At 34.5% G+C, this 16,118-nt stretch overlaps 1 protein-coding gene across 2 annotated transcripts in view; it reads right to left on the bottom strand.

Annotated features, from left to right (window-relative positions):
* Positions 1-15,835, bottom strand: part of CDH9 (cadherin 9) — a 97,055-nt gene extending 81,220 nt beyond the window's left edge. For both annotated transcript variants that reach the window (XM_039714803.1, XM_039714802.1), the window contains exon 1: positions 15,526-15,835. The gene's annotated coding sequence lies outside the window, so the exon portion shown is untranslated. The remainder of the gene's footprint in view (positions 1-15,525) is intronic.
* Positions 15,836-16,118: the final 283 nt, after the last annotated feature.

Raw genomic sequence — 16,118 nt, 5'->3', positions numbered from 1 at the left:
CAGAGATGCAAGTCCAAATAAATGTCTGTGGATGAAATTGTATATTCAAAAATATGTTGCGCCTCGTATGGAATATGATTTCTTCTAGTATTTTTCTTCTTATTCCTAAATTAAATTCCATAGAATAATATGTTACATGCTACATCCTTTAGTTTTTTTCTTTGTTGGTTTGGTTTTTAGTGAGATGAATGCTGATCAAATAAGAAAAGAGGAAGGCATGTACTGGGAAGGGAAGCAAGTGAGAAGATGAGGAAAGCACAGAGAAGATGAGGAAAAAGGAGAGAGGATACAAACACTTGAGAACAACAACGGTGCAGGAAGGAGAATAAGTGTTCTTCAGAGAAGAATATAAAGTTAAACATTCCATTTATAACACCTATTTGTTAGATGAAGTATGGCTGTTTATTAGAAACACTTTCCAGTTACCCACCTCAGGAAACATGGATCTGATGTTTTCAGAGCTGCAAAATATCAGCAAGTCCATGAATTCAACTAGTTTTATAGATGCTCAGCAGTTTTGACAAAAGTCTTTATTACACTGCATCTATTGTTACATTTGTTTCAATATTTTTCTTACTGGAAATATTTGTAATAGCAGCACTTTCTCCATGTATTTTAAGAGCCTCTGCTACCTTCTGTGAAACTTTAAAGATAGCTTTTGTCTGGAAATAAGCATCATTCACCCAAATTGGTATTTACCACAGTGGTATCTGATGTCACCTAACAATTTCCACTGCACTAAAATATACAGATAAGTTTTAGGAAAGCTTCTATGTTATTGAGGTTATGATAAGCTTTAAAAGTGACTTCACTACAAAGCAGACAAGTAGGACTGCAGATTTTCATGAGAAAAGCAAATGGATAAAGCATGATGGAATAAACATTCCATGTCAAAATAACTTAGCTGGGAAAAAGCATCTAGGCAGTTTCTTCTGAATGAAATTCATTAGACAGTTTTTGCTTATCTCCTATCTTCCTGTGACAAACAGTCAATCCAGCCTATGATGCACCTTGACATAACAGCTTGTGACTTGACCTCCAGGTAATTTGCTCCAGCAACATATCTGAACTCAAAACTTAAAAAAATGCAAAGTTATTAATCTTCATCAAGTTATTTTTTATTAAGAAATTAATACAAATTAAGAATTCACCATGATTTACTCTCATTACCAGTATTTTTTTCAAATTTCCCATGAAGGGAAAATTCTATAGGTGGTATATTTTAAAATTTCAGTCAAACTTTTCAGTTTTATTATTGATATTTTATGAGCTTTTATTATATTGCCTCACAATATTAAAACAGCTTTCCACTTTTTATATTCATATATCCATCACTTTGTAACATGAAATTTTTTAGTAATTCATATGAAACAATAAAATCACTCCACTTATATCTAATAGAAAAATTAAACATTTAATCTTAATTTCCATATTGGGCTTCCCTTACACTTGTATCATAATGAAAGTGAGTAATTTTGCAGAGCAGATCATTTAATACCATAAAAAAAAAGTCATTAAGTCATCATAAAAGAAACTACGAACTTAAGGTTAAACTTCTTTCTTGTCTTGAGCCCTCCCTTTTTATCATGAATACATAAGAAAACACCTTTGTTAACACCACCTCGAATGTGCTAAAACTATAAAAGAAAATAAGTTGAAAATTATATTATGTGTGAAACTTTCCTCATTTGGATGTGATCATTGTGAATGTAATTAAGATAAAAATGCTTACTCCAGCCATATTTTCTCTTTTTGTTTTCCTTATTGGCATTTGAAAATACATTCATATTTACTTCAATTATGTTCAATGAAGATCTTCTATATATCATCAGACCTATTTTAATACTCCATAACCAAGTCAATAACATTAACACTTTCAATTTATTGTCTTGTTTTAATGACATAAGTCTTCTGTCATACAGTGAACTAAGATTACTTAATTATTGTCTGATTGTAATCCAGGTTTTATCTGCACCTACACTAAAAAGTGGCCTAAATAGGAATTTAGGTAGTGACTTCATAATTAGAATTCGCAATTTCTAGTGATTTTTCCATGATATATAAAATTATAATTTTACATTTTCTTTCTGGAATCCAATGTATTCTGCATTTTTCCAACATATTTCAGTAGATGTCCATTTTGGTATGCATTTAAAGGGTAAGCATATTAAGGTGCTCTTTATTTCCATTCTTTTTTGCTTCGTCATTTACATAGGACATTATTTCAATATTCAATTAATCTTTGTAGGGGTGTTTTAGTTTTTTTCTCTTACCCACATGTATTGCATTTGTTCTGCCAATACGTGCATAATACTGCTTGTATTTTTCTCTCTTTTAGTGTTTGCAGGGCGTTTTAGAACTTTCTTCCTAGCTGTCTAAGTCCATAAAAATATTCTGCTCTCTACAATGGCTTGCAGTTAGGTTTCTGTTGTATATCTATGGTTTTTCCATCTTGCTTCTGTCTCCATCTTTTAATGAAATTTTCTTCAAAATATGTTAATTCTAATACTTTCTAAAGTCATGACTTCTTCAACACAATACTAATGTATACATTTGATTTTGAATTTTTAAACCAAAGATTTTTAGCCCTGTGTCTAATTTGTGTTTGTCTATTGTTCTTGTTATGTAGTACTCATGTATAGCATTTTTTTAACTATTATTTTAATTTAAGAATGTGCTACTTTTATAAACATTATGTTTATTATATTAATTATATTATATTATATTATATTATATTATATTATATTATATTAATCTCATTTAAAGTTATATTAAAATTTTATTTCAATCTCATTTTGGTAGCTGAACAAGATATACTTTCCCTTTCTCTGCCAGCTTATGCAGAAAGAAGCCTTTTTATATTATCTGTATTTTCATCTAACTTTATCCTCTGCTGTATCAGAAATCACTATCTGTTGGCATTTTGCAGTACTGTTTTGTCTGACATTTACCTTGAAAGCAACATGGATTATTTCCACTTGTTTGCTTGAATACTGATGACTTCTGCGCAGAAGAGAATACATTAAAAAAATAAACACAAATAGTTATGTTCATATAATATATTCTAATTGGCTTTGTCATTTAATGTTATCTATCTACTCACAATTTATACACATGGACATGATACAAATAATGTGGATTCTATGCACATACCAATTCCTATGCAGGGGGGAGGATGTGAAGAAACTGGAAAGGAAAATTTGTAATAGTTTAATATTAGTCCTCATTGGGCAACCATGTTGACCATTTCCCACCTATTGCTACTGCCCAGATCGTGGAGCCTGCTGGGGGTCAAGAACTTCAGCTGTTCTGAATAAACTGGTGCTCAGCTGTGCAGTGCATTCTGCCCTTTCTGTCCCTTTGCAGCCCTCAAGTCCTCTGCTTGGCCTTTTAATGACTGTGACAATATTTCCTCCATTTATCAAGATTGGATCTAAATGTTACTGATGTCCATGGGAATATTCAACTAGACCATGATGAGCTTTCCATCAGAACTACATGCACTTCTGTTGTTTACCTGAATCTTATACTTGATTGCTGTCATAGAACACTTTGAAATACTTTGTTGTAATTACTGACTGGTAATTGGCAATTTCTGAGGGTAACCACTGGAATACTAATTTCTCTGGTCTCTAATAAAACAGCTATATTCTTTTAGATCCATGAGATAGAACCATATTGTTATAAAGAAAATGCATGTGATGTCTTCATATTATTTGTATAATTTTCTCATGTTCTAGTATTTCTTGCTTCGAGATTTAAATTCGGTATTTTAGTCTGAGCGCAAACAAAAGTGTTGTTCAAGCCAGTATATTTTTTCTGAACAATAACCTCTGACTGTTTACACTTTCCCATTGTACCAGTAAATTAAGAGGACTTCAAAAGTAAAATCATTTGGTTATTCTTATCAAAGATGGAGTCAAAGGCAAAATGTAAATTTAAACAATGTGAGATTATACCCATGAAAAGTTTGGAACTTGTTAATAGCTTCATATAAAAATTAGAAGGGTTCAAATGTCTTGTTTTATAAAACTGTACTGTCTGTGCCTTCCTCATTATCCTCTTGTCCTTTGTATTTCTTAGTGATATTAAAATCCCAACAAATGTATCAGTAAAAAATTCTCCACTCCCTGTTCTTTTATAATCTCTTCCTTTTTTTATTGCAATCTATGTTCTAACAAAAAAAAAAAAAAAGGTTACTAAGGCCACACATCTTTTTTTATAAACCTCTAATCTGTTGAAAATGCAGTAGACACATATGGTTCTAAATTGTTCCTTTTTGATTCCTACAGATTACAGATACTATAAATATTTTCTGTCAGGAAAGTGCAATTCCGTATGACAAATTTCAAACTGTTTGTAATTGGAATATATATTTTTTTTGTGTAGCTCTCTTAGAAACAGCCTCCTGAGAAGTGTGCAGACTCACAGGGTAAGAACCACTTAAACCAGTGTATCCCTAGACATCTAGGGAGTGCTGTGTTGTTCTACTAAAGATGGGTTCTGTGTCTAATATACAAATAATAATTGACTTTAAATAATAGGCTGCATTTTCCATGTTGGGGGAATGCAGAAATACTAACAATATTTCTAGTAGTTATTAGTTATAATTTTTGCCAAGAAGTCACTATTATTGGGAAAAAATGTGATAGAGGAGTATAGAACTTGCCTTATCAATGACTGCTCTAATAGCACAGCAAGCTATGGATATCCAGTGATATGGATGCATGTACTTAGGCCAGGTGGGATCCTATGTTTAGCACAATTCTCTTCTTTTTCTGGAATCCTCCTAATGATGGAGTACAGATATCAGTAATTACTCTTACCCTTCTCACTCTTTCCCTGTTTCACCATCAATCAAGTGTGGCATTAATTCTTTTGGACAACAGGTCAGGAAGACTTGGAATAGGGGGAAGCATCTTTTAATGTAGCTGATAAACCAGTTTGGTTTCCAGAACATAGGGAAAGGAATTTTTGCTGACAGATCATTCTTTAGTGAAGGGTTCCATCCTCTCTTTCCTTACTTCGATTGGGTTGAGGATCACTCAGATACCTCCGAACCCTTTACTCTCCTCTCTTCAAATAACAAATCTATCTGACCCTGAAAAACTCAATAGTGCCCCAGCTCAAACCACAGCAGAAACACAGAGAGACCAGTTGCTGGTTGTGCAAGAAGGCAGTAAAGCTACACCCTAGGGAAGGGTACACAGTATGAAAAGAGATAAATGTTGGAAGTGTTATGATACTGCTACCATTCTGGCAGGTAATCATTTTTGTAACTGGCGTCACACATATTAAGTTTCTACTAGAATCTTGTGGTACTTCTGCTCACTACCAGATGAACTCAATGAAGTTATAATGTACATGACTCTCACAAGTAAAAGCTTCAACTTCAAGTTCTTAATTACACTTATTTATGCCCACAATATTTATATATTTATGTATATATACATATACACACACATGTAACCTAAGGGAAGCATGTGTATGTTTCTGCTTTTAAATATTGAAGTGTTTTATTATGATTGTGTTGAAATATCCTTTGCATATAATTTCAGAAGACTGTCAATAGTAAAAAAAATGAACGTTGACAAATACTTTTTAAAGTCTCAGTGAGATAACCAAGAAGTTTTACCATCCATTCCTAGCATGTAAGAGTATGGCTGGTGAAGTATTAAGATGTATTAAGATAAATCAATTTACAGTCTCACCTGTATGACATACCATGTGGCAGCATTCCATTTTTTGAGGAAAAAAGTAACAAAACAACAAAACGTGCTGCCTTCAAAAATGAACACCATTATATTTCAGGGTAAATAATTTTTCAAAATATTTTTTTCTGAGTGGGATTGGTGCTGCTGTTTGTCAACCACATCTGGAAAAACAATTGCTTATATATGGAGGTGATGACTTTGTCCTATGACTACATTATCTTTAAATCTTAGCATCTTTCATTGGTTTTTTTATAAATAGAAAAAGAAATTTGGATGCTCTGTGGCAACGCTGGAAACCTCATGCTTCCTTCAGTGTGCCTTAGAATTAACCACTACAGACTACCTGCAAAATACAAAGAACCTGTCTATGTTTTCCTTGTCTTTCCTGTTTTTCAGATACTTGATAAGGGTCACTGGGATGGAAATTTCTGTTTAAAAGAAGCATACTCACATTATTTGACCTTTAAATTACCAGGATAAAACTAAACTTCAGGACAGATTAAGTGAAATAGGAATAAGAAGACAACTTTTATTTGCATTGTAAAGGGACATTAAAATTAAAGTTAACAGAAGTATCATTTTCCGTGAGCCAGATCATTTAGATGACCATAGAGTAAGGAGGAAGAATTCAAAAATCTCCATTGTAAAAAAAAAATTTCAGGTTTCCTGAACCTTTGCTCACTGGCATGCGAAACAGGAAGGGAAGCTTAAAACTCTTTGTCAAAATAATTGCTTAAATTTTGTGACAGTGCAAAATTTGTCAATATTTTTACTGAGTTAAAAGGTGCATGGGTATTTAAGTTATTCACTGAAAGTTACCATTTAGTCATGCCATGTAATTCTATTAATGTGATTTAGTCAAAAGTTCCTCTTTCATGGAATTTTTGCCTCAAAACTAATCTGTTGAATGAAGTGGAATTATTTTCTAGAAATCTTGAAAGAATAAATTTGGGCTGATTTGCTAGAGGACACTGGGAACTGCCAGCCCATCAGTTTCATCTCTGCACCTGGTATGATTATGAAACACATCATCCTGCAAAATGTATTAAAGCATATGGAAGACAACGAGGTGATTAGGGACAGCAAACATGGCTTTACCAAGGGCAAACTCTGCCTGTCTGATCTCATGGCCTTCAGCGGTGGACTGACTGCATCAGTGGAGGAGGTACCTTCCAGTATCATGTACCTGGACTTCGGCAAAGCCTTTGATATGATCCCCTAAAACAGTCATGCTGCTCAGTTGGTGGCATATAGGTTTGCTGGTTAGACTATTACATGGAGAAAGAATTGGATGGTTGGCTTCATTCAAAGATTTACAATCAATGGCTGTGTCCAAGTGGAAACCAGTAAAGAGAGATGTCCCTCAAGGGTCTCTACTGGGGACAATACTATTTAATGCCTTTTGTAACTACACAGATGGTAAGAAAGACTGCACACTTAGCACATTTGCAGATGACACCAAGCTGTGTGTGCAGTTGATGCACCCAAGTGAAGTGACACCATCCAGAGAGAACTTGACAGACTTAAGAAATGTGCTTATGCAAACCTCATGAGTTCAGCAAGGCCAAGTCCAAGGTGCTGCACCTGAACTGGGGCAATCCTCAGCATCAGTACATACTGTGGGGTTAAGAGATTCAGAGCAGCTCTACAGATAAGGACTTTAGGGTACTGGTAGATGAAAACTCAATATGGGCTAATGATTTTTAACTGAAAGAGAAGAAGGTTTAGGTTGGACATATGGAGGAATATTTTGCAGCAAAGATGTTGAGACATAGGAACAGGTTGCCCAGAGAATTTGTGGATATTCCATCATTGGAAAAGTTCAAGGCCAGGTTTGATGGGGCTTTGAGCAGCCTGACCTGGAGGAAGTTGCCCCTGCTCATGGCAGGGGTGTTGAACTTTGAAGCTTCTTTCTAACCCAAACCATTGTATAATTCTGGAATGATAGCATAGACAGAGCAGAGGCTTTTCTGTGTTTTTCTCTGCATTTTTTATTTACCATTCTAGGTCTGATGTGCTACAGTAAAAACTGGACTTGCAAAGACCTCCTCAACTCAGCACATAAGAATATTGCTTTAGCTGTTAGCAACTAGACAATATAGCTCTGGAAAACTTACAATGCGAGTATATGCATGACTTTTATTACAGAGATGTTGTGCACAGAAAAAACCAATAAAAAACATTAAAAAAATCTATATCCATCATTACACATTAGAGCTATATTTACACAGATATATGTAGCTATATATGTAGCTCTGTAGAGAGATATAAGTATACATAGATCCCTAGATCTTTTAATCTGACCTCTGTCTCTAAAATTTTACCAAAACAATGATAAAAATATATCAACACAGATACAGATATAGATACATATATACACAAATACATGTAAGTTTTCACCACAGGCAATGGAATTTCATTTTTTTTTAAACTTTCTACTAAACCTACAGTCTGATTAGCACGAAGTTTAATTAGTGCTACTTCCTGAGAGGTGAAGGAAGCAAAAAATTAATGTGACTCATTTCTTTTTCCATTCTACCACAGAGTCCCCTTGTTTATGTTCTTCTGAAGTTTTTTTTTCAGATTTGCGAAGAAAGGACATAAACTACAGCAATCATTTTGGTCTTATTTTTATTGTTATCTTCCTTCCTTCCTTCCTTCCTTCCTTCCTTCCTTCCTTCCTTCCTTCCTTCCGCCACTTCCGCCACTTCCGCCACTTCCGCCACTTCCGCCACTTCCCAAGGTTTCTTCTAGTAACTCTAGACATGTTCTTTAACAATCACCCTGGGTTACTTAATGCATGTTTCTGTCCCACTTTTTTATTATTTGGGACCCCCACATGTAAATCTTAGGAAAGTTCTCAGTCAGATGCCTAAGACATAGCTACCCACACTTGTCAAAAATATCACTTTATCTTGAGTTCATATATTTATCTTTATATTTATATCCATATATTTATCTGCCAGTTTAAAATATATAACATATATATTACATATATATTGCATATATATATATATGTATAATTTATCTGCCAGTTTTTAAATACAAGTTGAGATTCATTTTAAGTCATGAGACCAGGAACTTGAATCCTTCACTGTTTAATTCTTAAGACTCATTTTAGTTCTAATCAACAGTCAAACTATGAATAAGTTCTATTCCTAGTATGTTACACACACAGACCAGTACACAAACTGCACAGAAACCATTTGTTCTTGCATACAATTGTTAACAAATCTTCAGCTGTTTATTCCTTCAAAATCAGGATTTATGCATTGCTAGATGTTACATAGTATATCTCTTGAGTAATTAAGGGAACCATGGTCCTATGTCTCTATCTAACAGTGCAGTTCTCTATTTAATCATATAACTACTCTGTAAACATAAAGAAGCTAAAAAACTATTGAGCCTGTAGGTTTTTGGTTTGGGGCGTGCTATGAAGTAGAGTCTCAATACATAGGTGACAGAAAAAAGACCATAGAGGGGCCTTTGTGTATTTGAGAAGTTTATTCTTTGCATCTATTTTTTTTTTTTCTGTATCCTATATTTTCCAATTTCTTTGGGTCTCTATTGCAGGGACGTGTTAGGAAAATTTGCTCTGAAATGTAAATGGGAATTTCCTAAGCATAAATTCAAATGGAAAATAAATTAGTACAGTATCATTGTCAGAAGTGTTAAATCTTTCATTTTAGCAGTGCTTGCATTTATGTTTCTGAATGTGCAACACTAGGCATGTTCCTAAATCATTATCTCTTAGATTCAACCAGTTCAGTAGGAATTAGGAATGAACATCTTTTAATTTAATTTTTTTTTTTTTTTTTTTGCAAAATCTTCAGTCTGTGGTGCAGTCTAGCAACTTCTTAATTCACTCCCCCTCTTGAGCTTTCCCCTTTCCTGAATGAAAGCTTCAGGGAAAGATTCTCAACCAGTAGATTCTTTTGGCCAATGATAGCTGAGAGCTGTTGTACCAAATTTTTTGAGAGTTTCTTTTCTTTAATTGCCTTTAAAAGGGATTATAAGTACACTAAACACAACATATTTTTTTTTTATTTGAAAGTCCCTTTGCTTACTGCAGGGATGGTTTGGTACCATAAATAGATTTTTCAAGAAGGCAGTAACTGGAAGATCAGGCAGTACCAGAAGCTTGTGACAAATGTAATTAAAATATCACTAAATCAGTACTTCAACTAATGTGTGAGTTTTCAGCCTTGATGCTATTACTACTATTGCTACTACTAAGCAAAGAACAATTACCTTCAGTATTGTCCTATCTCCATGAAGGAACTTGAAGAGATTAATTAATTTTATTTAGAACACGAGGAATTTTAGTTTTTATCTTACTCTAGAAAAGATGCGAATTCAACCAGATAGCTGTATTGACTAGGAAAGAAATCATATGTAACACAAATTTGAAACCATTAAGAGCAAGATCAAGCGCAATTGCAGTAAATCCATGGATTGCAGATAACAGGAAGGAATGAAGAGACTACATTATTTTATACATTGAAATCCATTTCTCCTACGAGTCTGAATTCTCATTGGTAACGAAATTACTTTTTATATCTGGGAAACAAATGTAAGGATTATTGCAAATCTTCCAGGAAAGAGGAAAATATTTTCTGTAATTTAATATTTTTATGTTTACTCTGAGGAAAACAGATTTTTTTTTTAACCAGATAGCATCATTTTAAGAACACAGATTCCGCACACATTTTTACTCAGGGTAAGGGAAATGCACAAAAGTAATTTCACTGGTTTCAGTGGGACCAGTCTTATTGCAAAATGTTACCCTGTCTGAATACAGGTTCTGGAATGCAGCACAAGCACAAACCACTCTCCTGACAAACAGTTTAAACAACTACAAGAATTTTCTTTTGAAATAAGTATGTTTTCCTGATTTTTTTCTCCTTTTGCTACACAGGCAAAATTATTTTCATGAGATTACCAACAACCAGCATCTGCGACTTGAGAATAAAGAACATTTTTACAATATCTTCCCACTACAAAGCCTGATATTTAAATCCACTAGTATGGAAAATAGTGACAAAGAATAATGCAAACCATGTGAAGGTATTGTAATAAACAACAAAGTAAGCAGAAAAATTCAGGCAGAATGCAGCACTATAAACTTAAGCAAACCCATTGTAATATACTGCTTTCTACAAATATTGCATTATTTTTCTCTAGCATTTGCATGTGTTATACTTGGGTTTATGTCTCTAGATGCAAATGTACATGTATGAAGGTGTATATATATATATAACAGTTCTTTTAATAAACTGGGGCTATTTTATGTGTTAAAATCAGGTGTAGTTAGATTACTGAAACCTTCAAATCATGCAGAACGTATAACTGCTGGATTTTAAAATGATAAATTTCACTTGTTCTGTGCCTATTTTTTCTTTCAAAACAGAAGCAATGGGATTAACTTCACCCTTATACCCAACTCAGCCCATTTTTGCTTTACCTCTTCATCTCCTTAGGAGCAAATATTGAATGATGTAGTACAAAGGAAATAAAATCCAATTATTTTAGTACACTCTTAAGCTGAGTTTTTTTAGTTCATTATATTTTAAATTTCCTTTATTGAACACCTTTTATACAACTTGATGTTTTATTGAATACTTTTTTTAAGACGTCAAAATATGAAAGTCAACCACTGACTGGTTGTGCATCACTGATTGTCAATATAATAGATCATATTTTTTTGAAAGTAATGGCTAAATCTAATTATGCCTGTATATATTTCCAGAAGGCTTGTATACATCATTAATTGACTTCAACTGAGCTGTTAAAAATACGCAAATTCAGATAATCTCCTCCTGAGAGCTGTTGCGTAATTTGTTTAAAATGATGGAAGAGCCTCCTGTTTCCATCCCCACATAATGCATTATCCACTATTTTCTCTTTTTCACAATATCTCTTGGGTGTAATTTATGAAGATCATGTTTTGAATCTGGACAAGTGCTTTAGGAGCTCTTTCTCAACATACTTATGTACAATGGCAAGATGTTGTCAGTATTTTTTAGAAAGTGAAATCCTTTAGTACCAACGTGCAAGGCCCAAAAATGCAATATCATTACAGGCAGAATTTTTATGAAGGTGGTCGTTCTTTCTCTCAAATACAGCCTTTGAGGACAAAGCAGCCTGAATACCATCCAGCATCTATAAAATTTCTACTTACCTAAACCTCCCTGACATTAGCATATGGGGAGATAACATCATCTGAAAATTATGTTTTTCTGAGATAGGGAAACAAAATCCAAAGTGATGTTGTCTTGAGGTTGCTATTACTCTTACTGCTAAAAAGTGTGAAATTTAATTATAGAAGTTTGCATTTTACTAGCAAAGAAATACACTGGACACCCATTAAAGCACTCCATTTTGCGGTTGCGGAAATACATTTTCTGAGAAACATTTGTGGTTATTTATGGTGTTATTTAAGTATTCAAGGTAAATATATTTTTTTTTAACATGGATGTAAACATACAGAGAAATTGGAGGACTGGGAAAGTGGAGGCCCCATTTTATCCCTGTCTCTGACACAGACCTCCTCTGTACCTGAGACCAAGTCAAGTCTCTGTGTGGCACTGTGTGTTTATGGGATAACAACAATGCCACCCACATCCTTTGGTAATCTTCCCAAGATTGCAGAAGAGCATATTTCCACTTCCTGACATTTCTATAATAAAATGACATACTGTGTATTAAAAAAATCATTTTTTTCTAAAACATTTTGGGCCTTCGTCTGAGCAGCAGTTTACATGCAGTATTTTTCCTTTTTCCTGAAGCTAGTAATATTTTCCCAGAAGTAACCAAGTCTCAGTTTTGCTAGGATTTTGCACTATGCACACATAGGATGATTTGATCAAGGTATGCCACTCCTGCTCAGTCATGCTCAGCAAGTAGTCCTCTATGCCACTGGAGTATTTTTTATCAGGATCAGTCACTGAAAGTCAGGAAAATAACTTGTCTTTTAACATTCAGCAATTTCTTATGTGTTTAAAAGGCAAGAAGAGAAATTACTCTGACTGCTTTTACAAAAATTCTTTTTGTTCATTTCCCTTTGCTTTATTTTCCTTCTCCTCCTACCACCTTTGCAAAATTTTGGATTTATTCCTATGAATTATTTTCTTAAATTCCCTCACTCACAGAGAATGCAGGCAGCTTTTACTTGGGCATCTCTATTCATGTTAAAATATTAGTGCTTCTGCAGATAACATTTGAATATAACACCTGCTGCAAGCCTTAGAAATTCTGAAGCCATTCTGATATGTGTGGGAGATGTATTTTTCTCTAGATTTTTGCTCCAGTTACCTTCTGCAGTTAAATAGCACTGACTGCATGGAAGAAACACATACCTTTATATATTATATTGTCTTATAGTCTAGCTTATGTACCCCAGTTTTTTTATATGATATCTCCTGAAAAAGCTCATCCTCAGAGAAAATTGTCAGTCTTGTTACTCTCTAGCTCTACTCAAATGTTTCTGCCGGTAGATTCCCTTCAGTCCATGTTGTGCAGATTCAGAAATCATGTACTGATGCCAGAGATAAGCGAATGTCAGGATTAAGTTGTAAGGTCCTTTCAGCAGCATAATGGGTGATGACATTTAAACTAGTGGATTTTTGTTATTACATTTTGCTTGGTGGATAGGTCAGGGAATGAAATCATCGTTATTGGCTGATCCAATGATGAGAGGGCATCTCTGCCAGTACCATGCAACTGCTGCTGAGATCAGCATCCTTGTGGAGCAGCAGCCAGGTGAGAGGAGAGCCCAAATCCCTGTACATGGGCTGCTGTCTGGAGAGGAGGACACCCTTTTCAGAATGGTAACTTGCGCAGAAAATGTGAAAATTCTGAAAGCTTCAAACAATTTTAACATGGAGCTGTACAAAGCATATGGCAGGCTGTTTCTCCCCACATTATCTCTACAAACTGCATTACCAAACTTCATTTTGTGTTTGGGTGAGATGTATCAGTTACACACAAAGCATAACATTCCACAATAATGGCTACAAGATTACCTCTGAAATTAAAAACTCTACTTATTTCACACAATAAACAGACGAAAACTTTGATTCTTGAACTCACTCCATTAAGTTTAAAAAGATTTGGCAACTGTTTTAGATACAAGCAGTTATAGTACTGATACAGTTACATTTCTGCATTTAAAATTAATCTCATTTACCTAATTTAAATAAGCCCAAACCAAGAATTATTTATTTCACAGACATTTGACTGCATAATCTTTTTTTATTTTTGTTAATAGAAAATCACATTAACTGTAAACAATAATTGTCTCTTGAATTTACATTACTACAGTGAAGTACAAATGACAGGACAATATATTTCATTTGTCAGATTGACATATAGATAGCAATACATCTTTTTTAACAACTAACAAAATTCACAAATAAATTTCTTAATAGTCATAGACAAATTATAACACAAGTCTTCTGAATATTTAAATAGTTCACTCAATTTTTGGAATAAAATTGTCATTTCAGATATGGAGTATTAGTTGGAGACAATGATTTTTAAAGATCTATCATTAGCAATTGCTATCACTATGACTAATATTATTTAACAAAACTTTTGATCTCATCTCTAAAACTAGTGCAAGTATTACACTTGCATTTTTTAGCCATTTTTATGCTTAGCATGAATAGCTAATGTAATACTGAGCAATGAAGCATAATCTGGCTGTGGTTTCAGTAAAATATTAGTTTTCTCACTTTTATCTCTTTAATCAGAGCAAAACTCATACATTGCTTATAAATTTGTCTACTGAAAATGGAAAGTATTTTAAGAAAATACCATTCTATTTTCTGAACTATGACTTAAATCTGTGACAAGGTGAGTGGCTGCTGTATCCATATGCCTTAGAACAGCAAGGGATATCAATTTCCTTTTAATTCATATACATCATTCTTTCTTTGAAGCTCATACAGTGAAATTGAACTGAACACATGTGACAGCATATTTCTCGCATGTGAAAAGGCAAAATGTCATTCAATTGTTTTCTCTTGGTTACTTCAGTGTCTAATGATCAGTATGACCATTTAGGCTTTCTGCCTTGTTTTCTGTGGAACTCTCTGATTATATATATATTAGGCTGACAAGGTAGTTTGGAAGGACTTCTGGAGAGCATCCTTGTACTTTAAGCCTGTTGACTTTGACTTTCTGCTACAGATATCCAAAGGGACAGCTCCCTCAGCTCTCAATCTTTCTGAATCCTAAACTGCACTTCCCCCTGTAACACATATCAAAAAATCCCACTAATTTTGCTACTTTAACTAAAGAAAATTTTAAAAAGCATTACTACTTCATTCTTAGTAGTAAGACATCCCATTTTTTCATCCTTCTTAACCAGGATTGTTTTAATTAGATAAATTGACAAACACATATGTGGGGGAAAAAAAAAGAAAAGGGGGATAGCTTCTATCTGGACAGGTGAAAAAGCATCCTGCACGAAAGTTAGGCTATATTGTTACCTCTACATGGCAAGAAAAACTGATTAATATCTAACAGTATTGCCAAAGAGCATATGTGTTACTAATTTTTTAATGTACACAAGTAGTTGTCACATATACAGTATCAGAAGTTTAGATTTCAGCAATTTAATGCGTTGGGATTTTTTTGAACTCTGTAACAGAAATATCCCCAAAGTGGTCTGCTGACACTGCCCCTCCACTCCCCCTTCCCTAAAAAGTATCTGTATGGCATCTTCAACATTTTAGACACTCCTAAAGAAAGCATCTGCTCTTTTGCTGCCGGCAGTTCTCATGCTACAGAAAGTTGATCTACTCACCCAGGCTGTCTGTGTGAGCCCAGTTCTGTCCGTCCAGCGCTGCTTCTCTACCTGCTTCCTGCCTTCTGCATGTTACTGTGTCTCCAGCGCGGAATCTCACTAGGGCTCCCTCTCTCCCGGCATCACTTTTAAGTCAGGCAGGCGGCGAGCAGGAGCCAAAGGGACTCTCTGTCTGATTGGTTTCCATTCAGTGCCCCTGATTAATAAAAAACGTCCCTCGCAAGGAGCGGTGTCGCTGCCCCTCGCCGTGATGTTGCTGCTGATAGAGCCGCAGTGCTCAGCGTGAGAAGGTTTGGGGCTGTGGGGGACAGAACGGCGGCTTTGCCAGCCAAACAGTGATTTGCAACTGAATGCAGTGGGAGGGTTCAGAGAGGAGGGCTTTGTTAAGGACCCTCTTATTAACTGAGGCTTAAATACAGAGGCTCATGTTACCAGCTCAGTTTGGTCTGTTTTAATAACAGGGTTAAAGGTATACCCCTAAGACGTGAATTATATGGAGAAAAATAAATTGCTCTAAATATCTATACTAGCAACACAGTGTCATTGGTGTGCAATGCACATTGGAGAATGCAAAATTATCCTCTAATGCTACT

This window comes from Passer montanus, unplaced genomic scaffold, assembly GCF_014805655.1.
Source record: "Passer montanus isolate IOZ18808 unplaced genomic scaffold, ASM1480565v1 scaffold31, whole genome shotgun sequence".
In the NCBI taxonomy this organism is placed as follows: domain Eukaryota; kingdom Metazoa; phylum Chordata; class Aves; order Passeriformes; family Passeridae; genus Passer; species Passer montanus.
This window is presented reverse-complemented; position numbering and strand designations above follow the sequence as displayed.